This window comes from Coenobita brevimanus, chromosome 46, assembly GCF_032717465.1.
Source record: "Coenobita brevimanus isolate Jiangsu-jjx chromosome 46, ASM3271746v2, whole genome shotgun sequence".
Classification (NCBI taxonomy): domain Eukaryota; kingdom Metazoa; phylum Arthropoda; class Malacostraca; order Decapoda; family Coenobitidae; genus Coenobita; species Coenobita brevimanus.
The window spans coordinates 30,507,849-30,531,472 of NC_136999.1; the positions used below are offsets into that span (position 1 = coordinate 30,507,849).

Here is a 23,624-nt window from a genome sequence, read left to right on the forward strand (position 1 = left end):
GGGGCCATTTTGAGCCTGTTTGTGGTGAACCATTCGTATAGTGTGTTAAGGTAAGGTTGAATGATGTGTGCAGCTGTGTTTGCGTTTTAGTGCGTACATGTATTATATCATCTGCATAGGAAGCTATGTGTATCTGTGGTGTGTGGGTACGTCGTGCATGCATAGATTAAAGAGTGTTGGGGACAAAACAGATTCATGGGGGACGCCGTTTGTGAAGTTTCTGATGTTAGAAGACTGACCAGCAAATGTTACTTGTGCACATATGCCTGCTAAGTAGTTAGCCAGCCATCTTTTTGTGTTATTGTGCATGTTTGTGTTGAGTATTTTGTTTGTGAGTTTGTGGCGGGGGATGGCATCAAAAGCTTTGCTAATGTCTAGTGTGATTAGAGTGTTCTGTGTGGTGGCCTACCTGAATTCATGCCATCGAAAACTCTCTGTGTAAGGTCTGTGAGAAGGGTGTTTGTGGAGTGTAGTGGCCTAAAGCCATGTTGTGACTGGGCTAGGGGAATGTGAGGTGTGACTAGTTGTAGTATTAGTCGTTCAGTGACTTTAGAGGGGGTGCAGAGGAGTGTGATGGGGCGATGTGAGGAGGGTAACGTGGGGTTTTTGTTGGGTTTAGGAATTGTGATAATACTGCCATGCTTCCAGATGTTGGGCATTATGTTGTGTGAGTAGCTGTAGTTTGATATGTTGGTGAGTGCTTGTATGCCTTGTGGTCCTAGGTGTTTAAGGTGAATGTTGCTTATGTTGTCTGGTCGACAGGCAGATGAGTGCTTGAGGTTGTTAATGATGTGCTTTGTCTGGTTGTAAGTGAAAGGTGCGTAGTCTGGGTCTGTGGGGAACTGTCTCTTACGTCTGATGATACGTCGGTCTTCGGGATGGGGGGTTAGATGGCTGACTTGTGAAAAGTGATTGATGAGAGTGTTTGCTTGTTGTTTGTTTGAGGGTATGGTGTCTGTTGTTGTGATGGCAGCGTGTGATTGTGTGGTGTTGCTGTTGGAAAGTGTGATCCTGTTTAGTGTTTTGTAGAGTCGGCTGATGTTTGTTTTGTGGTCAAGTGTTTGGAGGTAATTTTTCCAGTTTAGTGTTTGCTGTTCTGATATTTTACTGTTTATCTGAGTGTTGAGTTCTTGTATTTGTTGTATGGTGTCTTGTGTATAAGGTGTTGGGGAGTGTCGCAGTGTGTCCCGTTGTCTGATGAGGCCTTGAATTTCTGGTGTGAAGTTGGGGTTGTGTCTCTTTCCGTTGCCTCTAGGGATGTGTCTTTTGTCTGCGTTTTGTATGATTGTATTGAAAGTGTACACAGCGGTGTTGATGTTTGTGATGGGTGTACTGTTTAGTGTTTCGAAATGTTGTTCTGTTTCAGTTACAAAGGCCTCCCAGTTGGCTCTCTTATAATTAGTGTATGTGTGGTTTTGGCCAGCTGGGGTGATTCTGGTTTTGGTAGTGATGATGATTGATAGGTGATCAGAACCTAGGGTTTTGACCACTCTCCATGATGTAGTGGGAGCAAGGTTTGGGGAGCAGAAGGTGATGTCTAGAGATGATGGGAGGAAGAGGGCTTGGTGTGGGATATGGGTATGTTGGTCTAGACTGTTTAGTATGAAAAAATGATCTGTCTGGGATTGTAGTACCAGCCCTCTGTCTGTGTCAGGGTGGCGTTGGTTGATACGTCTTGTGGTGTCTGTCCCTATTCCTAGTGACGAGAGAGGAAAAGCCTGGTCGGGTGCATCCCGCAGGCAATCCAAAACTACTTTTACCAATGTCAGCTGTGACTGACACCTAACTGGCTCTGTCTGAAAACCTAAGAATTGTGCGACATGGACCTGGCAAGTCCGAGATCGCTTCTTCTCCCAAACTGTGACACAACTCTTAACGGGGGATCACTTGGCTCATGGGTTGATGAAGACCGCAGCGAACTGCGAGTTGGTATGTGATACGCATTTTCATATACATTGACAAGTGGAACGCACATTGCGGTGGCTTGCCCCATAGGGTAGCCGCCACTCCTGGACGAGGGTCATACAAGGCCTCTAACAATACGCTGGTGAGAACTGGCAATGGACTATCCAGCCGCGAGACGTCGACTTGCACAAGGTTAAGCAATAACAGACAATGCTGGGTGATACTCATATATCCAAACCATACGTGCTCCCTACGTGTCAAATGGGTTGGTGGAGGATTTGTACCCCTCCCTGTAAAACAGATAACTCACAGTTCATGGCAGAGGAATAAGTGGAATTTCATACTCAACCGCCGGTGACAACAGGATACTCCTGTTTGTCCTTCCTCTAATCCATGAAACTATGTACAATGCTGGGTGGTATCCATATATCGAAACCATACATGCTCCCTACGTGTCAAGTGGGGTTGGTGGAGGATTAGTGCCCCTCCCTGTAAAACATTTAACTCTAAGCCTTGTCCACCCCCTTTGGGATACATGGTGTCTGGCAATGAATGAATGAATGAATCATGTCTCCTCTTTTCCTTCTCTCCTGTAGTGTTGGCAGATTCAGTTTTTAAAATCTTTCTTTGTAGCTTAGATCTCTTAAGCTTGGTACCCATCTTGTAGTGGCCCTTTGAACTTTTTTCAATCTTATCTATGTGTTTCTTAGATAAGGATTCCAGACTACTGATGCATACTCCAGGATTGATCTGATGGATGATGTTATTATCTTTCTCAGCATGTCTTCACTTATGTATGTGAATACTGGCCACTGATGTGGTCAGCTGGAGATGGTCTGTTATTGATAATCTTCTCTCTTTCTAATATGTGTAAGGTTTTACTTCCTAACTTATAATCCCAATCTGGTCTTTTTCTACTTTTACCAAACTTGATTACATGACACTTGTCCACACTGAATTCCATTTGCCATGTATTACTTCATTCATGTACCTTCTCACTGATGTGGTCAGCCGGAGATAGTCAGTTACTGATAATCACACCTAGGTCCTTTTCTCTTTCTGATATGTGTAAGGTTTTACTTCCTAGCTTATAATCCCACTCTGGTCTTTTTCCACTTTTACCAAACATGATCACATGACACTTGTCCACATTGAATTCCACTTGCCATTTATTACTCCATTCATGAAGTTTATTTTAATTCCTCTTGTAGCTCTTTACTAGAGTGTATTATTAACCCGAGGCATCCTGATGACTTATGGATACGTTGCCACATTTTGTCACAGTGACACCCGACAATGTATCCGTATGTTTTCCAATTGCGAGGTCCGTCATTTGCACATTTTTCAAGTTTCACGGGTGATTTTTGGTAGGCATATGTGGCAGACCTTCCTCTACCCGACACCAGGCGGGGATAATGCCTGTTTCCACCGGACCCCCATTCCCCCCTGCACGCCATTTTCTAGGCAACTCACCTGTTACCAGTGACATGGCCAGTAAAGACATGTCACATCACTGTCTCTCCAATGACGAAATTCAAGGCGAAAGTGATTCCCGAGGTGGAGGACAAAGGAAGAAACACGCCAGAGGAAGAAACAAGCAGAAGTGATGAGGTAGTAACATCGTAAAGGAAGATGCCATTTGTTGATGTGTTTGGTGAGTGAACAATGCTTATATCGTCTATATTACTGTGAGAAAACTAATATACTCTTGTACTACATATAAATTCGTACCAAATACATAAATATTTGGTTTGGAATAATTACCCCTACCAAGAAAACGTCCTCTCTGGAGCCTGACCTGAGAGAACACGGTACCAAGGTGAGGGTACTGTTACCTGTACTGGTATTTCTAAACTCAGCGGAGCACTTTCTCTCTGAATTTTCGATGTTTCTCATAAAAAAGCTGAGGTTTTGGAAAAAAAAAAAAAAAAAAAAACGTTGAAAATCTGCCGGGATTGGGGGGAATCATTGGTGAAAAATCTGCCAGGATGCGACGGGTTAATTTCCTTTGTATTTTTGCATCATCAGCAAACATATTTAGATAGCTTTCATTTCCAATGTTACTATCTATGTCATTTATATACACTAAAAAAAATAATTGGTGCCAGCACTGAGTCCTGTGGAACTCAGCTAGTCACTTCCTTCCATTATGAGTAATTTCCCCTTAGTACTGTTCTTGTTTCCTTTTTTCTGAGAAAGTCTTGCATCCAACAATACAGTTTGCCTTGGATTCCTCCTTGATGGTATAGTTTCCACAAAAGTCTGGTGCATTACTCTGTCAAATGCTTTCTTGAAACATATAGTAGATAGATACGGTACTGTCCATGCACCCTTCTCTTTTCTGTAATGTTTCTACAACTCTCTCATAGTAGCTTAATAGATTAGTAACACATGATTTTCCCTTTCTGAAACCCAACTGCCTTTCTGTTATCATATTATGTTCTTCTAGATGGTTTACCCAAACTTATCATTTTCAGCATTTTACTTACAACACTGGTTAGTGATACTGGTCGGTAATTGAGTGGATTTTGTCTATTACCTTTCTTGAATAAGGTAACAGTGTTTGCTTTCTTCCAGATATCTGGTAGTTTACCTTCACCCAAGGATTCCTTGAATATTAAAGATATTGGTCTACTTATCTCCTTTGCACACTCATGTAACACCCAACATGAAATTTCGTCAGGGCCATTTGCTTTTCCTCTGTCTAATTTACTGAACTCCTCCTGTATTTCTTTTTCTTATTTTTGTATATCTGGTAATATGTGTAGGCATGCATGTTCCATATCATCCCTGTCAAAATTATTTTCTTCTGTAGAAACTGATTGGAAATTTTTATTTAGTGCTTCACAAATATCTGTATCTTGTGTATAGATGATCCCCTCGTCCGTATTGAATTGTATTTTATCTCTTAATTTGGTTTTGCTTCGGATGTAGCTGTAAAATAGCTTCGGTTGATCACTACTTCTATTTATAATGTCTTCCTCAAACTGTGTCTGGGCTTCTCTCCTTATTCTTGTATAATAGTTTCTTGCCTGTTTAGTTATTATATGCCCTCTCACTATTGTGTCTTCCGAATCTATTCCACAACACATCTCTTTTTTTTTTTTGAGTTATTATATTCTTTATTAAACCATTTTTTTATTTTCATTTCCGCTTCTTTGTAGTGTGTGATGTAATTTCGGATTCCTATTTCATAAAGTTCACAGAATTTTCTATATAAAACATTTAAATCTTGTCCTCTAAGCTCTTTTTCCCAATCTTTTTCTAAGAAGTATTTCTTTAGGTCATGACAGTTCCCCTTTTAGTAGTTTAGGCTCTTTATGTACCTTCCATTACTGTTACCTATGTCATATGCAATCCTGAAGTTGCAGTTTAATATTGCATAGTTGCTTTTGCCGCATGGAGGGTGGTACATTCAGTGGGCATCCATAATTTTTGCCTGGGGGGACAAACACTTCGAATATTTCCCCAAAATATATGTCACCACACTGGAGTGAGTGTCCCGAACACACACACTGTCCCACATCCGTGATACTATCACTCTTTTCTATTTTCTTTGCGGTTTTGTATTCTCCACGTCCCGGTCTCTGTCTCTTTGTCTGTCTCTCTACTTAGCACATATGTGTAAATTAAAATTCGCTGCTGCACCCACCCCCAGTCTGGTATTCTGTTTTGTACTACTGCTGTGGTGGCAGCCAATAGAAATTCTGTTTTCCACTACTTATTCTTTTAGTTTGATTCTCACTGGCTCAGGCATCAGAGGTGGTGCATATGTCAAGACTGACCTAAGTAAATACATCTGGTGGGATTAACCTCTCTTAATCCTTGACTCAGGTGACCAATAGAACTGCCCCGCTCAGCAGGGAATGATTTTCATATCACCTGAACTGTACTGTATTGTATAGAATGGAATTTTCTATTAAGGAAAAAAAGAAAAACGGCGTAAACTTATTCATTCTGAAAATATTCACCTAGAAAAGTGGGGGGAGACAAAAGATACTCTGTCTCCCAGGCTCCAAAAAATGGGGAAGACACGTCCCCCTGTCCCCCACCCTAACGAGGCCCCTGGCACACACATTTATATCTGCGTACCTTCTAAAATGTTGTCTGAGGTGATCAGAATGGATTCATGCAGTCTCCAAAGATTCTACTAGTTTCAGTTGTTTGTAACAATAACTGTGCAGTGTTTGTTTGCAACTGGCTACAGGGTGAGAGGTTATCGTTGCAGGGCGATAGGATGTGGCTGAGGGGATAGCAAGGCCATTTTTACACCTCATCAGGATTCAAGTGCAAAACATCATTAGAGCTCTAATATTAACCACATAATCTAAGGTGATAGGGGAAGTTGTTAAGTTATAACCGGTCATTTTTTCTCAAGGGTTTTATAATATTTAGTCTAGCTTTCAATTTCAAAGGAAATTATTGATGCCAGATAAACATTTTTGGAAGTAGATACTATTGTTTAATATACAGGTGATAATATTAGGAAAATTGTATTGTCATGCAAGAACTATGCCAAATATCCCTCTCAGCATTTCCCCAAAATTTTCCCAGGGGGGGCAAACTGCCCCCCTGCCCCCCCAGTGGCTACGTGCATGGGTACATTATATTGTCAATATCATTTTCTTGCTTTGTAATTATAAGATCTAGTACTGATGGTACATCAAGTCCTCATTTTCTGGTGTTTTCCTTTACTTGTTGTGTTAGGAAAAACTGCACAAGATCCAGGAGCTTTTGGTCCCAACAGCTTTTCTGACTTTATATATCTAGAGTAATCCAATTTATATTTGTAGTGTAATCTCCGGTTAATATAATTCTTTCAGATTTCTCTTCTATTCTATGTAGTAATGCTCATAAACTCTGATTTGTACTCGCTCCCAGGTCTTCATATTTGCCTCTTGCCCAAGTGTTTGATCTCGGTGGCATGTATAAATTTGCCACAGTTACATTCCCTTCAGATTTATTAATCTCTACTGCAGTCAGTTCTACTTGTGAGGGTATATCTAGTTCAATTTCTTTGACTTGTAGATCTTTCTTTGTTAATATTATATTTCCTCTTCCTTTTCTTAAGTTGCAATCTCTTCTCCATATATTGTATTCCTCTAGATTTATGGTATCGTTTGATATCCTTGGTGTTAATTTTGTCAGTGTGGCAAATAATATTTGGTTCCTTTTCTTTGATATCATCATTCATCTCTAATAATTTAGATACCATTCCATCTACATTTGAGTACATCAACTTAATCTTGTTAACATACTTGTCATGATTTGGGTCTACTACCTTCCTCCTTTTTATTCCCATCTGGTTATGTACCACTTTCGTACCTGCAGTCCAATTACTTTGTAAAAAAATTTATTCTTCTCTTCCAGTCCCAGTTCCTCTTGAATTATGCATCTTTTTATCCATACATTTTGAATTCTTCTTTTTCCATAAGTGTGTTTACATTTTTAGTATTCCTCCACAGTGTTTACACTCTGAAAGGTTAATTTCAAGGGCTTTGACTTATTCTCTCATATTACCCTAGCCTTTTGTGTTCCTCTGTGTCTTCATTACAGATTTCCTATGATACTTCCTTCAATATGCTCATTATATTTGCCATCTCCTTTTTGTTTCGAAAACTTGTTTTTTATTTCTTCCTCATCTAAACCAGTGATTACTATAAATTTGTTGATATCTGCTGAATATTTGACCAATTATGGATTTTGTTGGATTATTTTTTTCACTTTTTAATGTTTTTTTCTTCAACTCTTGTTTCTAAGTCTTTCTTTACTTTCACCAATTCAGCATACATAGGTTCCACATCATTTTTGTAGCTTTGCTTTGTTTCATTCACCTGGGGTATCTTCTCCTCAATATCACTGCTCTGATCTATCAGACTGCTTGCTTGCTTTGCTTCCTTGTGTGTGTGTGTGTGTGTGTGTGTGTGTGTGTGTGTGTGTGTGTGTGTGTGTGTGTGTGTGTGTGAACAAAGTAACCAAAGCAATTTTTATCTGTTTTGGATCAATATTGGTGGATGAGTTGTCAGTCACCCAAGGGATTTTTTTTTCTTTAGATTAATAGGTTTAAGATCAGGATCACATGGCAAAGTCAACTTACAGTTTTCATCTGATTTGCGTAAAACGTTGTGGAGGGACGAGGTTAACACACGGACAAAGAGATCTATTTTGAAAACAGTCAGGGTCAAGGTCACGTCAAGGTCACTGGGCAAAGTCAGCTCAATCTTGCTCTGATATGAACCAAAGTTATTAGAAGGGTTAAGGCTTAGGCATGCATGAAGTTATTGATTCTGAGAGTAATTAGTCGGAGGTTAAGATCACAGGGCAAATTAATATTATTAGCCCATAGACCAGCTGTTGGTCGTGTGTATGGCATTCTCTTCGTGTTCTTTCTTGTTTGATTGTTTTTTCTGACAGGTTGTTCAAGGACTGACACGTACCTAAGGGAGTCCGTGTAACTCTCCCAACAACTATGCATGGACATTGGGTATAATGAGGTCACATTGAGCTAATTGTTTCCTTGATGTACTTACAACAGAGTACCATCAACTAAAGCGTGTCATCTCCTGCTTTTCTGCTTATGTTCTTTGAATATTAGTCTCTTGAATCTGAAGCAAATGACACAGATGACACTGATCTTTGGCCAAATAAAGTAATCAGTGTCAGTTGCTGTAGAATCACCTGACTGAATTTTAAAGTCCATGAGGAGGGAAGTACGTGAAGTGACAGGACTTTTGTTGCCAAGTGTACAGTGTGTAAAAAAAAAAAAAAGGTATCGGAACAACTTTGTGGTAAACAAACTGAAAAACTAACAATGTGATATGAAACACGACTGGGGCCTTGTGACACATGTTAGTAGCCCTGAAGATCCCAGTTGCCATGTGATCATAGGCGTTTTCTACAGTTGTGACACATCAGTGCTATATTTAATACTTGTGTATAATTATTACTGAGGATTTCACAACTATTAACCTCCAAGTGAAGATACATTTTTTAGGCATTGCACATAATGAAAGGGAAATACACTGAGGTGGTTTGGACATGTGCAGAGAATGGAGAATGAAAGACTAAGAGGGTGTATGCAGTTGAAGCGGAGGGAGAGAGAGGGAAGGGGAGACCGAGGACGAGGTGGAGGGATGGAGTTGAAAGGTATATGAGGGAGGGGGAAGTGAGCTGGAGGGAGGGCAGACAAATGCTGGGTGACAGAGCGACTTCGAGGCGTTGTGTCTGCGGCCACCCTTTGTGGGATTAGGGCATCGGGCTATAGATAAATAGAATAGACGTAATGAAAGAGACTGTTTTCACTATCACTTTAACCCCATATTCAGTTTTTTTAATTCACAGGTACACTTACTAAATTAACAAGAGTTTTCTATATCATTCAGCAGAACACGCAAAAATGTCAAGGCTTAGACAGAACACTATACACAAAATAATACTGTGTATTTTTTGTTTCAATTCCTGATAAACACAGTAATTACTAATGATCATATTTTTAACTTTATCTTTGTTTTCACCCGGCCGTTTTATTAAAGAAAATGAATATTTCAATGAAATTAAAGGGGACCAGTAAACTGTGCTTCACTAAACTCACGAGGCAATATTTATATGTTGCGAGAAAGACTCAGTAGGCTAGTGTAAGCGTGGTTGTGGAAGGAGGAGTAAGAAATTAATAAATGATACAGGGTAGATACTAATAACGCTCACTAGGCCATCCCCAAAACACACGAGATATCATCCCGCTGAGCGGAAGTGGAACATTATATATGGACCAGCCTGTATGTTCAGCTAACTGCACTTTTCTTCAATAACTCTTCTCTTTCAGGAGGCTGATATCAGTGGTGGGCCACATACCATCATAGACGGCAGGAAAGAGGATTTGCACTGCAGCCCTGGTGTGTTTACTACGCAGCATAAAATTTTTGCTGCCCGTGGTCGCCCTGAGGTGGACCCGTGGGGCTTTCTGCTGCCTCTGTCACCTGTAGTATGGATGGCTGTGGGGGTGGCACTGCTGGCTGTAATAACTGCTATGCTACTCCTTCCTTCTTGCCTTCCCCCACGCACTAACCACCCTCCCAGACAAGAGGCTAACATATTCAACTGTATTCGCATCCTCCTCCAAGAAGGTAACATGAATGTCCCAATTGAAACTTGCCACCCCCTTTAAATATATATATATATATATATATATATATATATATATATATATATATATATATATATATATATATATATATATATATATATATATCTTGCCAGACCCCTCAATCCCGTTTGGGGTGGCCACAAACAAATCGCCTCCAAGTCGCCCTGTCCCTCGCCATTTCACTGCCCTGCTCCCAACTCACACCCCTCTCTCATATACCTCTCCACCCCCTCCCTCCATCTCATCCTCGGCCTCCCCCTCCCTCTTCCCCCCTCCATCTCACTCACATACACTCTCTTCGTCAGTCTCTCACCCTCCATCCTTTCCACATGGCCAAACCACCTCAGTGTGTTCCTCATAACGCTTCCTATCACATCCACATCCACACCACAACGCTCCTTATATCCTCATTCGTCCGGCTGTCTCTCCATGTGACTCCACAGGCTCCTCTTAAATAACTCATTTCCACTGCTCTCACTCTTGACTTCTGTTCTTCCAACAACGTCCAAGCTTCACTTCCATACGTTAGAGTTGGTATCACAATACTGTCATGTAGTAACTTTTTCACTTCCATGCTCACTTCCCTGTTTCTTATCACTGCTTTCAGAGAACCAGCAACCTTTCTTCCCTCCTGTACCCTTTCAAGCACTTCAACCTCCAAACCTCCATCGTTACTCATCACACTACCCAAGTACTTAAACGTACTCACATTTTCCAGTTCCTCACCATCCAACTTCGCTGTACATTCACTGACTTCACCTCTCTCAAAGACCATCACTTTACTCTTCCCTACATTCACCTTTAGATTCCGTTTCTTACACAGTCTCCCAAGCTCATCCACCAAGTCTTGCAACTCCCCTTCGTCTTCACTCAACAACACAGTATCATCTGCAAACAACAGTACAGGGAGTTTCCAAACACTATCCTCTCTCACCAAGGCCACTCCCATTACCCCATCCATGGACAGATTAAACAACCATGGAGACATGACACATCCCTGTTTCAACCCAACCTTCAAAGAGAAAAATTCACTTAGTTCACCATCCACACACACTGCAGCCTTAGCACCATTATACATACTCTTCACAGCATTCAACAACTTCCCATCTACTCCATATATTCTTAATACTTTCCACAATCCTTGTCTATCCACCCTGTCATATGCTTTCTCCAAATCCACGAAAGCTGCATAGAACTTCTTTCCCTTCTCTAGAAACTTTTCCACTAGAGATCTAAGAATGAAAATCTGATCTACACAACCTCTTCCCTTCCTAATGACTCCCTGTTAATCTCCAACTAATTCCTCTGTTCTTTCTCGAACTCTGTCAATAAGTATCCTACCATACACTTTTCCTATTATACTAAGAACACAAATGCCCCTATGATTACCACACACTTCTTTTTCCCCTTTTCCTTTGTACAAGGGAATAATTATACCTGACTTCCAATCCTCCGGGATTCTACCTTCCTCCCAGGCCAATCTGCACATCTTCCACATCCATTCTACTACTATCTCTCCCCCATGCTCCAGCATTTCACCACACACTCCATCAATTCCTGGGGTTTTCCCCAATTTAGCTTTCTTCATTGCTTCCACAACTTCTATCCTACTGATTTCTTCCTGTCTTCTCACCTCCCTCCTTCTCCCAGCCATTCCTTATACTCACATTACTTCCATCCTGTATGTTCAACAATTCCTTAAAGTGTTCTCTCCATCTGCTCACTTTTTCTCCCTTGTCCACTAGTAATCTACTATTTTTATCTTTCACACCCCTGCTAGCCTCACTTCCACCCTGTCTTACTCTCTTCACCTCTTTCCAGAACATTTTCTTACAGTCCCTCCACTTTACACTCAAATTCCTTCCAAATTCCTCATCCACTCTCTTCTTACTCTCTCTTACTAATCTTTTCACCTCTCTCTTTCTTTCTGCATATAACTCTCACTTCCGCCTCTCAACTTCTTCCACGCCCCTATTTCTCATCCATTCATTGCATGTTTTCTTCTTTTGTGCCACAGCCTGTCTCACCTCTTCAGTCCACCACGATCTTCCTTGCACCCCCCTCCGTCTTCTGTTCCTCCCACACACCACATCACATGCTGCACATATTTCTTCTGTAAATATCCTGCACACACCTTCCACATCCCCCATCTGCTCCAATTCATATTTGCCCAATCGTTCCTCCACTTTTCTCTTATACTCTGCCTTTTTCTCGTCCTCTTGTAAACTTTCCACTCTCCTTGCAACTACTCCTTCCTCTCGTCTTTCCCTTTTTCTATTCCTCCATCTTACTTGGATCCTAATTCTGGCCACCACCAAGTAGTGGTCAGAAAGTCCACTCCCCCAACCTCTATACGCTCTTGCATCCATTACACATCTTCGCAACCTTTCATCCACACACACATAATCAGTCATTGCCTTCCTTTCATTCAGTTCACCCCCACCCTTCTCATCACTTCCCAAGTATACCTGTGGATCATTTTATGCCTGAGAAGGGTATTGGCTATCACCAACACCCTCCCAGCACAAATGTCCACTAACGCACTGCCATTCTCATCTATCTCAGCAGGCACACCCCACTCACCAACTATTCCTTCCACCTTCATATTCCCTACTTTACCATTCATATCACCGATCAAAAACACTCCCTCATTCCTTCCAAACTTTTCCATGACAATTCCACATTTGTCCAGAAATCTTCTCTCACTCTGCTAACACGATCTTGCATTGGCACATACACACACACACAATCGCCCACATTTGTATTCCAACTTTCAACTTTACCTACACAATCCTTGACCCAACTGATCCATACTGTCTTATGCTCTTCTTCCATCTTTTACTCACAACTATACATACTCCTTCCTTTGCCCTCTTATTCTCACCTACTCCTGCACATATACCCCATCCATACTCCCATTCTCTCACACTTTCTCCTCTCCATTTTGTTTCAGTTATTCCACATACATCCACTTTCGTACCTTCAAACACCTGGACAATCTCTCTCTCTTTCACCTCATTATTCGCTCCTCTTACATTCCATGTAGTCATTACCAAGTCCTTTGTCCGGTCCTGGGTAGTCATCGTTAGGTCAGTCCTTGTCCGAGGCTTCTTGTTTGTTTTTTTAGTTAGTTGTTTTCCGGGGAGGGGCACTAACCCTCCGCCAACTCTTTTAGTCGCTTTTTACGACAAGCAGGGATACTGGGGAAGTATTCTTGAAAAAAAAACCCTACCCCCATATATATATAGATATATATATATATATATATATATATATATATATATATATATATATATATATATATATGCCTCCTTTACGCGTCATTAAAAAAATCGCTTTTGTTTTAAACAGATGTGTCTACGCCGTCTGGGTGGTGGTGGTGGGAATCTGTGGTGCAAGGGGTGTGGATGCTGATGATATTGGTGTTAACACAAAGCTACGTTGGTAACCTCATGTCCCTCCTGGCTGTCAGATACATCAGTCATCCCTACCAGACCCTCAGAGATGTCATTGACGATCCTAATATCAAAATATTTCTCATTGCTTACGTCCCAGAAATGACATTTTTTAAAGTAAGGACCACACTATTTTATTTACAGTCAACAGTGAAATTATAGATATTAACACTTCAGTACTTCTTTTACCTTATCTCTGTTCAGATAGTCGTCCTTTCTTCAGCTTTCATTACACAGTTTAGTAGCAGAGAGAGGCAGGTTTAATACATTCTTTACCTTGCAGTTTTTCCTGACCAGAATCATAATACAGCTATAATTTATTGTTGCACCTAGGCACTGGAGATGGAGAGATGACAGTTTTAGGCCAATGTACATAAAAATAGGGTTGCCATACGTCCGGATTTTCCCGTACATGTCGCGCATTTAGGTGTGAAAATCTTCGTCCGGGGGGAATTTTAAAAATTCTCCATAAGTTCTGAATTTCAGCTTCCATCACTTTTTCTCGAAGAAAATAATGTACTATTAAACTCCGTAATGACGAGAGAGAGAGAGAGAGAGAGAGAGAGAGAGAGAGAGAGAGAGAGAGAGAGAGACTTTCGTTGCTTTCGTCAGCTGGTAAGTGTTGCCAACATTGCTGCTTTAGTGCTAGCAGCTAACTAAAATGTCCTGCCTTTTCCTCTTGTTCAGCCACGAGTTTATATATATCTCTATATATATATATATATATATATATATATATATATATATATATATAATGCTTTTATAGCCATAAAGTAAATGGTAATTGCACAAAATTATTGGATAAGTTTTCGTTTTTACACTGTAGCATTTGTTATTCTTATAGTATGATCTTACCCTGCATCTAAGGCGTTGTTGGATTTTAGTCATAATCTTGTCAGTTCTGTACTTTGCCTGTTTTCTAATATATTTTAAAAAGATTAAAGAAGGCGCTCCAATCGGATTGAGCCTGTGCAGGTTAAAATCCAAGGGATGGTTGGGGTTTGCTGCTCACGTAATGCCACTCTGGGATGAGTGAGGCTGGTCAGTATCATCTTAAATGTCAGGATGATGGATCATGGATGGATGGATGCAGTACAGTAGCACTGATGTGTCTAAAGAATGTATACAGTATATATATATATATATATATATATATATATATATATATATATATATATATATATATATATATATATATATATATATATATCATAATGCCAAAAGCCCAAAGTTTGTGTTGTGAGGGGGGGAGCATGGCTTCCAAAGGAGGCGTCTCGCATTTTGACTGTTCAGGTATGGCAACCCAATTAAAAATTAATTCGGGCAATATTTACTTTTAGGGCACCTCTTCGGCGGGTTTCCTCCTCATCATCCCCTTGTTTTTATGTTGTGTGGGATGATTTGATGCCGCAGATTGTCGGAAACGCGTTTTTAGATATTAATCAGACCTTATCAGTCCCTGCATAAGATAAAGGGACGAAGTGTTTTTGGTGAGAGACAGGTGACATTTGTTGTGCAAGGCGAAGCAGTGCCATATGAATATACTATAATCCCACTGGTTTGGTTAGAAGAGACTATCTTAATATCTGACAAAAATAATATACGTTTTCAGCAACCTTCAACATTAAATCAACCATTCACAGGATAAAAACAAGCTGGTGAAAAAAAAAAGAAGAAAAAAACAAAAACTGTGCAGAACGTAAATACTGACCAGGAACTCGAGCAGTCTGTCCATGGATGTCAGCACACTGAAATCCCGGAGAAGGATGGTAACAAATGAATCGCCTCTGTCACTCCGTCGTCTGCCACTCACACACCCCTCTCTCATATGCCGTACCACTCCTCCTACTACTCTACCTCATCACAAAATAAGTATGTATGTATATACTTTTTGTATGTGCACGAGTCTAGGCACAGACATAACAGCCCGTTCCGTGAGGCCTAGCAGTCCTTCCACGTATCATACACTTCCACGTTACCACTTCGGCGCTAAGTATCCACCGTCGATACTGAATACATCAGTAGGGCTGTCTCTCACAGGACTGGTGTATTGGTACTGGCGTTTTTTTTATTTTTTTATAGCGAGTCTTATGGTAGATCAGTAAAGTCTGCTTAGCAAAATTTAAATCCTTTAAACCGTTCACACTCCCGGCCGGGATTCGTACCCGCTTCCACTGGGACTGTAGACCACCTCTCTGCTGACATGGCGAAAATAAATATATGCACTCACAGCAAAAAATAAATAAATAAATAAATCAAACAGAACAGTTAATATTGCAGACCTGTTCACTGGACATCTTCAACGAATAATTTAGAGAATGGTAAAGTAGTATTTCAATGTTACTTATTATATTTGTTAATTAGGACTTGGTTTTCATATCCAATGCCCTCCCTGTCTCCCTTCCTCCCTCCCTCTTTCCCTCTCAATAGGGAAAATAAGCATCTGCCGACTTAATTGAACAAAATGCCGTTTGTGATCTTCCAGTTTTTTTCTTGGGGTTCCATAATGATTGAACCCCCTACGAAGGAAGGCCTTGCGAAAATCCAGTTCTTATGTATGGAGTCTATTGTCCTTTATCTTATCCTGGTCAGGAATTCCGTCCTTTTACAGAGTATTCTACGTAGCTCAGTTGCAGAATAAAACAATATTTCACCTTTAAATTCGTTCTACGGCATTTTCTTGTGACTAGCATCATATTCAAGTGTTATATTGTTAGAAGTCAGTATCCAAGATGGAGAGATTTCAGTTATAGCCCAAGTTAGAGTAACAAGAGTAAAGTGGAAGGTTTCTTGTAGTCCACACTTACTTAAACTTAGTTAAACTAAGGGTCCAGAGCTTAGATACTCGAGCATATTCACGATCGATCTGTTGTCGTAACTTTCATTTCTTTTTCTAGGAAGAATTAGAGATATGACAAGACTGTTCCTTTCCGTGTGCTTCCTGAGGTAACAATTACAACCTACGGCAATTGTTCCTCTAGTAACTAAGATTTGCCCTTTTATAGGATTAATTCGAGACTTCAGAACATTCTGCACACTTTTTTCCTTAACCTTCTTACAAAAACAAATACTACGAAAGGGAGGCGATAGCAAGCTCGTTTGAAGAATCCACACCGGATGAGCATGGGACTGCAAGAGCAACAGGAATAACAACTATACTCTTTTTACTTTAACTTGGCCTAAAATTCCTCTTTTCCTACCTTAATTGTTGAGTTGCAACCATAGATTAACATTAAAGTATGATGCTAGTCATGAGGCAGTGCCGAGGAAAGATCGCAGAACCATAGTCGTTACGTAATTTCGCTAAGCATCCTTTACTGATCTACCAAAAGACTCGCCAAGTATAAAAAAAAAAAAAAAAAAAATACACCAGTCCTGTAAGAGACAGCCCTACTATGTATTCAGTATCGACACTGGGAGCTTAGCGCCGAAGTGGTGACGTGGAAGTGTGTGATACGTGAGAGGACTGCTGGGCCTCACGGAATGGGCTGTTATGCATGTGCCCAGACTCGTGCACATACAAAAAGTATATACTTACATACATACATACAAACATTTGTGATGAGCTAGAGTAGTGGTAATGTATATAAGAGAGGGGTGTGTGAGTGGCAGAGGACAGAGTGGCAGAGGCGATTCATTTGTTACCATCCCTCTCCGGGATTTCAGTGTGCTGACATCGATCGACAGTATTTACTTTACGTTCTCCACTGTTTTTGTAGTTTTCTATTATTCACCAGCTTTTTTTTTTTTTTTTTTTTTTTTTATAAATCCTGTGAATGGTTGATTTAATGTTCAAGGTTGCTGAAAACGTATATATTTTTTGTCAGCTATTAAGTTAGCCTCATCTAACCTAACCAGTGGGATTATAGTACATTCATATGGCACTACTTCGCCTTGCACAACAATGTCACCTGTCCTTCACCAAACACACTTTGCCCCCTTTATCTTATGCAGGGACTGATGAGGTCTGTTTAATATCTAATAACGAGTTTCCGACAATCTGCGGCATCAAATCATTCCACACAGGATAAAAACAAGGTGATGATGAGGAGGAAACCCACCAAAGAGAAAGAGGCCTAAAAGTAAATATTGGCTGAATTAATTTTTCTCTACTTTGGCCTAAAACTGTCATAACTCCAGCTCCAGTGCCTAGTTGTAACAATAAATTAAAGTTGTTTTATGATGCTGATCACGAAGAAGTGTAAGGGACAGAATGTACTAGACCCACTTCTCTCTGCTCCTAAATTGTGTGATATGAAAGAGGCTGCAAAGGGAAGAAAATCTGGACCACGTTAAAATGAAAGATATATAGTTCGGTAAGTACAGGAAAAAGAACGGAATTAAACTAAGAAAAATAAAAGTTTCTTTAGTTGCTTGCTTAAGGATGCTAATATTAACCCAAAATTGCATTTGAGCATTTTATAAGCATAGTCCAGCATGGCAGCTTTTTTTCATTAACTAATCACGGGATGGGATAAGTAAATAAAATATAGCAGGTTTGTTGTTCTGCTGAATTTTATGCAGCATATTTCAGAGGCCTCTGAAATATCTATCTATCTATATACCTAGGCCCTTTCCTTGGGGGAAGCAGCCTAGGTATATAGATAGATAGATATTTCAGAGGCAAACACTTGGAGGGAAATGCACACAGCACAATAAACGTATTACCAAATATGTTTCCCGACTCAGTGAACTGTTTGGTACCACAAAAGTTTTCAAAGTGGCGATAATAAAATGACTGGGACGCAGAGATATAGATAATATCAAGTGAACATTTGGTGGACAGTGGAGTTGAGACAAGAGAGTACTTTCGCACTGTCAATGTTATTTTCACTTGATAATTTTCTATATCAAATCCGATTTGTGCTAAAAATACCAAATTTATTAGTGTCGACATTTTCAACTACCTTGTAGACCCCAAACTCGCAAGTGGTCAGCTGACTAGATCTGCTGAGTTACTCTAGCTCTGTCAGTGTAAATAGTGATCTGCTTAGCAAAATAGTGCGTCAGATAATCATTAACCCTTTCGCGCACGGATAAGTTAATAAGTTTTCTGTGCCACGACGCATCGGCTTTTCTCCCCACCCTCCCCGCACGCTGCGCTTAAAAAAAGTGTATTCTCGGCTTATTTTCACCACCCAAACATATTTTGTTTTGCCATAAAACCCACATATTCCTATTCGTCGATGTTTGTTCTACACATACGCAAAAAAAAAAAAAAAACTATACATACGTTTGGGCCGTGTGAATAAACATTCAGGAACATACATCTCACTTCCCAACATCATAAGTCGAATGTTTACTAGTCAATCTCTACATGTTATACTATCACTGGAAAGAGAATTTTATTAGCTTTCAAATGCCGGAGGTCCCAGTTTGATTGGAAAGAGAATTTTATTAGCTTTCGAATGCCGGAGGTCCCAGTTTGATTGGAAAGAGATTTTTATTAGCTTTCGAATGCCGGAGGTCCCAGTTTGATTTGAGGTATGGTGTTTGAATAATAAGTGAAAAAGTAAAACTCATTTCTGACAGACAACAGATTTTTTATTTGGGGAGCTCTGGCAAAAAAAATTTCTCGCCACTGTTATGTTTTTTATTTTATCATCCTATGCAGAATTTCATTGGCTTTCATTTGAAGACCACAATGCTGATCCTAGGCCTCATAGTTTTTGAGAAAAATGCAAAAAACTACAGTGTACCCACGCCATGTCGTGACTGTAGGGCAGTTTCCTGCCTTCCTCTAAGCTACTGCACGTATTTCACCAATTCTTTGTACGATAGATATGCACACTATTTTCACATGATTCACTGTCACTAATTTTTATAGCTGAATACTCACATTTGGTGCAGGGTAGGGGCAGTGTAGTTGATTAGAAACAGTAGCACAAACTTCGTTGGGCCAATGGCTGATAACGACCAAGAATGCTTCACAAACACCAAATTTCCTATTGGAAACACCAAATCTAATCACAGCAGTGCCCAAACACTATACACAAGCACTACTGGTATAGTGAAATATGTTGCACGGCTGGGATGGGGGTAAGAGTGGAAATTTAAAGGGACAGAACCATGCAGTACCTTCCCCACTCACAGCTCATTTGGTACTGAATAACCTGTCTGCTCTCTTGCTGGTATCGGGACCCACAATTGCCAACTCAATACTTTTGATGAGGAGCAGCGAAACTATGACACCTCCAAAAATGATGCCGAATGGCCGAAAACTTTTCCTCTGACGAAAGTTTTTATGCTTTAATGATGACAAAGGCATCAGTGTATATGGGCGCAGCCACACCCTAGTGATGACAAACTCGTCATCGTGTAAAAAGGGGTTAATTACACAAAAAGCTTAAGTGCAATAAAGTGTAACATCTTATACAATATACTAGAATTATAGACATTAGTGATACGAAGGCTTTCATTACAAAACAATCTAATTTCTGTTTTGCTCTGAGGTTTATTTCTCTTCAGACTGTGGAATCTGGGGTGTTCCGTGAGCTTGCTGACCTGTTTGACACAGAGCGAGTGACCATCTCCACGTATAGCAACTTAGTGGCAGACATGAACAGGTTGGCGAGGTCTGGTACTCATGTCATCTTTGATGTCGATATCAACTTCTGGAATTTCATGGCTGCAGATTTCTCTCTGACAGGTTTGGACTCACAGCATCCATGTTCACGGAGTGAGAGAGGGTGTCATGACTTTAACTGTGTGTGTGTGTGTGTGTGTGTGTGTGTGTGTGTGTTAAACCAAACTTTGTGGAAGCATTTAGGGACACCCCTCAAGGAGACCTATATATATTTTTTATTTTTTCAGTAGGGGAAGGTGGAACAAAACGGCACACTTAAGGTTTGAGTCCATGTTTTGAGTACCTAATAATGTCCATATTTAAAGACTGACAGTGTCTGAATAATTTGTTTATTTTTCCACTACATAAACGTAAAATAACAAATTAAAACTGAATAGTTTCATTGTGAGATTTAACAGAAAATAACATTTGCTGGTGGTCCATTTTGAACATCCGGTTGGGTAAAAAGGCCCTCACCTGAGGGGTAAAGTGGCATCCTACTTTATGGAGATGAAAACTTATAAAAACATATTTTTGAAATATAAAATTATATTTTCTTCGTTCCATGGAAAAAAATAAGTGACATTATTTTGATTCCGCCAACACCAAAGAATATAACCATAAATTCACTGAATATTAGAAATAAAACAAATTCCTCTTCATTCTTATTTGTATAAACGAATGCACAATAGTCATGCCTGTATCTTACCTGGGGATTATTATTATTATTTTTTATTCTGTACTGAAAAGTAAAATGAATGGTCATGCTCAAAAGTTGCTTCTTATTCCATGGCGAAAACTAACATGAAAAATCATATACAAAATGTGTATTCAAGTAGCCCAACAATTCTCATACACAAATTCAGTATCATCTTCATCAACACCTGCACAATCATCATGTACCCAATGCAGACAGGTAGTACACTGAATCCATCCTTCTCCTGATGTTTTGCTGTATTTTTCAGTGCAGTAAAAGTATTGTGTCGTCATCATTACTGGACTCACTTGACTTGTCCTGAGACCCTGTCGAGCCTCATTTACCCCCCCTTTTTTTTATAGGCCTTGACTTTTGTACTTTCTTTGCCTTCTGCTGTTTTTCATATGTTATCTTCCTCTTTGTCCGCTTTATTGCTTCAGCTCTTGTCTTTCCACTTTGAGACTCAACCAGTTTTAGTTTGTAAGGGGATGCTGTTATGTGGTCTGATACTACTCTCACTGATTTCCGGTTTGAATCGAGTGTTTGATTTGCTTTAGGTTGGGGACTATTTCAAAGACAGAAACAGCCAGAGGTACTAGCAATATCAGGTGTTTTGTTAAAACCTGGTTGTGTTCTAGGCCTATTAGCATCGCATGTTGTGGCATCAGTAGGTCTTTGGACATCATTTTGTGTTTCATAGATACTGTCATCTAACCTTTGAGGTTCATCTTGAAGTTCATTGACAGGGGGCTGGGAGTTTTTAGAATTAGTTTTATTCTGGTCTATTACATCTTAAGGAGCAAAAACATGATCTTCGAATATGTTCCGGCTGAGTGGGTAGATCCCTGTTTTCCTGACGCCATTTGCTGTATTATGGGCTGTTGCTGGTTTGAGATAAGCATTTCCAAACAAGGTGGCTAGTTGAAATACTATGAGACATCTCCCAGGATGCTATTTCAACCAGCGCTCAACCTCTTGAGTACAGTATGTAGAATGTGGCTTCATAAGTGCAACATCTAAAGGTTGCAGCTTCTGTGTGGAGTGGGGGGCAAGCCTCAATATGTACACACCATTATCTCTCGCAACATCAATTGCAGCCAGGCTGTGGGTGTGAGTTTTTTGTCCATCAAAAGATGAATGGGTAATATGGACCACCTTGAGGTAAAATGGCACAGTGTTCCATTTTACCCCACTTGCATGTGGGCCGTTTTGCCCCAGAGATGCTTTCAATGTAACTATATTTCACCTCCGACAACGTATAAGAAAATAACTACTTCATATGTCCGTCTGAATCACACACTACATCTAAGTAATCGTCCACAATTATTTGAAATTATACACACTATATGCTTACAAAACATTGTTTTGCAAAATACTCACCATTAGATCTGAGGGTGTTGAAAAACTTAAGAACTTCTCACGACCAAACCGAACATGGCGCCCATGCTTCGTACCTTGCTCACGCCAGCTGATGGCGGGAGGATTAGTTACATGGCGCTGCCGACTCATGTTAGCAGCTTAAGCACAGCTAGTAAGGGTGGTCCATATTACCCACCTGGGCCATTTTGCACCAGTTTCTCCTACATTAGATCAAGTGTCAAGGTCACAGGGCTATGTTAAACGTTGGCAAAATCACCTCAGCCAGATTTTATTCATTCCAGACCGAACTTGGAGGAGGGGTTGGGGTAATTCAAGAATGAAATGTTTTTTTTTTTTTTTTATAACAATCAAAGGCCAAGGTCACAAAGCAAAGTCAACATAATCAGCCTTTCATCGAATGTTTGCAGAATGTTTGCAAATAAGGAGGAAAAAATCAATAGAACAATAATCTGTCAAACGTCTCGGTCGCAGGGAAAGGACGAGTGTAAAGGTTACAAGTTAAGTCCAGCTAAAACATTTCTGATCTGATTTAAACTAAACACAATCGAAGTATTAAGGGTCAGGTAAGAACGAAAGGATTCGGTTTTGAGAGCAATCAGTCAGAAGTCAAGCTTGGGCCAAGGTCAAAGTACAATTTGTATGACTGCATGAACAAAATAAACCACTACTGTAAACATTTGAAAGCATTTTAGTTCTTAACTTACGATCTCTCTCTCTCTCTCTCTCTCTCTCTCTCTCTCTCTCTCTCTCTCTCTCTCTCTCTGTTGATTTTTGCTAACTCCAAAACAATATATTTAATATTCCGAGATGCTGTTGGAGTGAAGGGCTAAAATGCGATCTCTGTTAAAAACTTCCACTATGAAAAACGACTCTAATAGAAAACTGTTTTTAAGAAGCAGGACTGCTAGGTAGGTGACACTGGTAATATCCTGATGGTTCGTGCATTTTAAGATGCCATGAAGCATTGCCAGGTAGGCTGTTGTTGCAAGCAGAGCTATTTTATAAGGCTGTGCTTTAATTTTTTTCTCTACAATGTATCTGGATGATTGTTAAACTATGTAATTTAATTTCAGTTTGTATGATGAAGTATTTAGAGTGCTATGTAACGTAATGTAAGAAAGCTCTGAAATATTTTGGATGTCTCCGACTTGGAACAGTTGTAGCTTGGAGCACCTAGAAAATTCGAGTAGCGAAGAAGGTTTTAAAAGGATGAAGAATTGAATAAAGGAAGTTCAGTCAGTTTTACTTGTGGTCTTGTGAAGTTAGTGTAACTCTGGAGTTGTGAAGCACACATTGTAATTACTCAGAAAACGAAAGAAAAGCATTCGGGAGCCGAAAGCTAATCGCCCACCAGAATATGCAGTTTGCTAAGCCAAAGATTTTGGCCCTAGCTTGATACCTTGAAGGTTTCATGCTGATAGCTCAAGATATTCATGAGATAAAATGGTGCTAAACGCGGGCAATAAAAAAGTTTACCTT

General features: G+C 40.0%; 1 pseudogene; it reads left to right on the plus strand.

Annotated features, from left to right (window-relative positions):
- The first annotated feature begins 1,867 nt into the window (after positions 1-1,867).
- Positions 1,868-2,023, plus strand: LOC145398846 (5.8S ribosomal RNA; annotated as a pseudogene).
- The last annotated feature ends 21,601 nt before the right edge of the window (positions 2,024-23,624 follow it).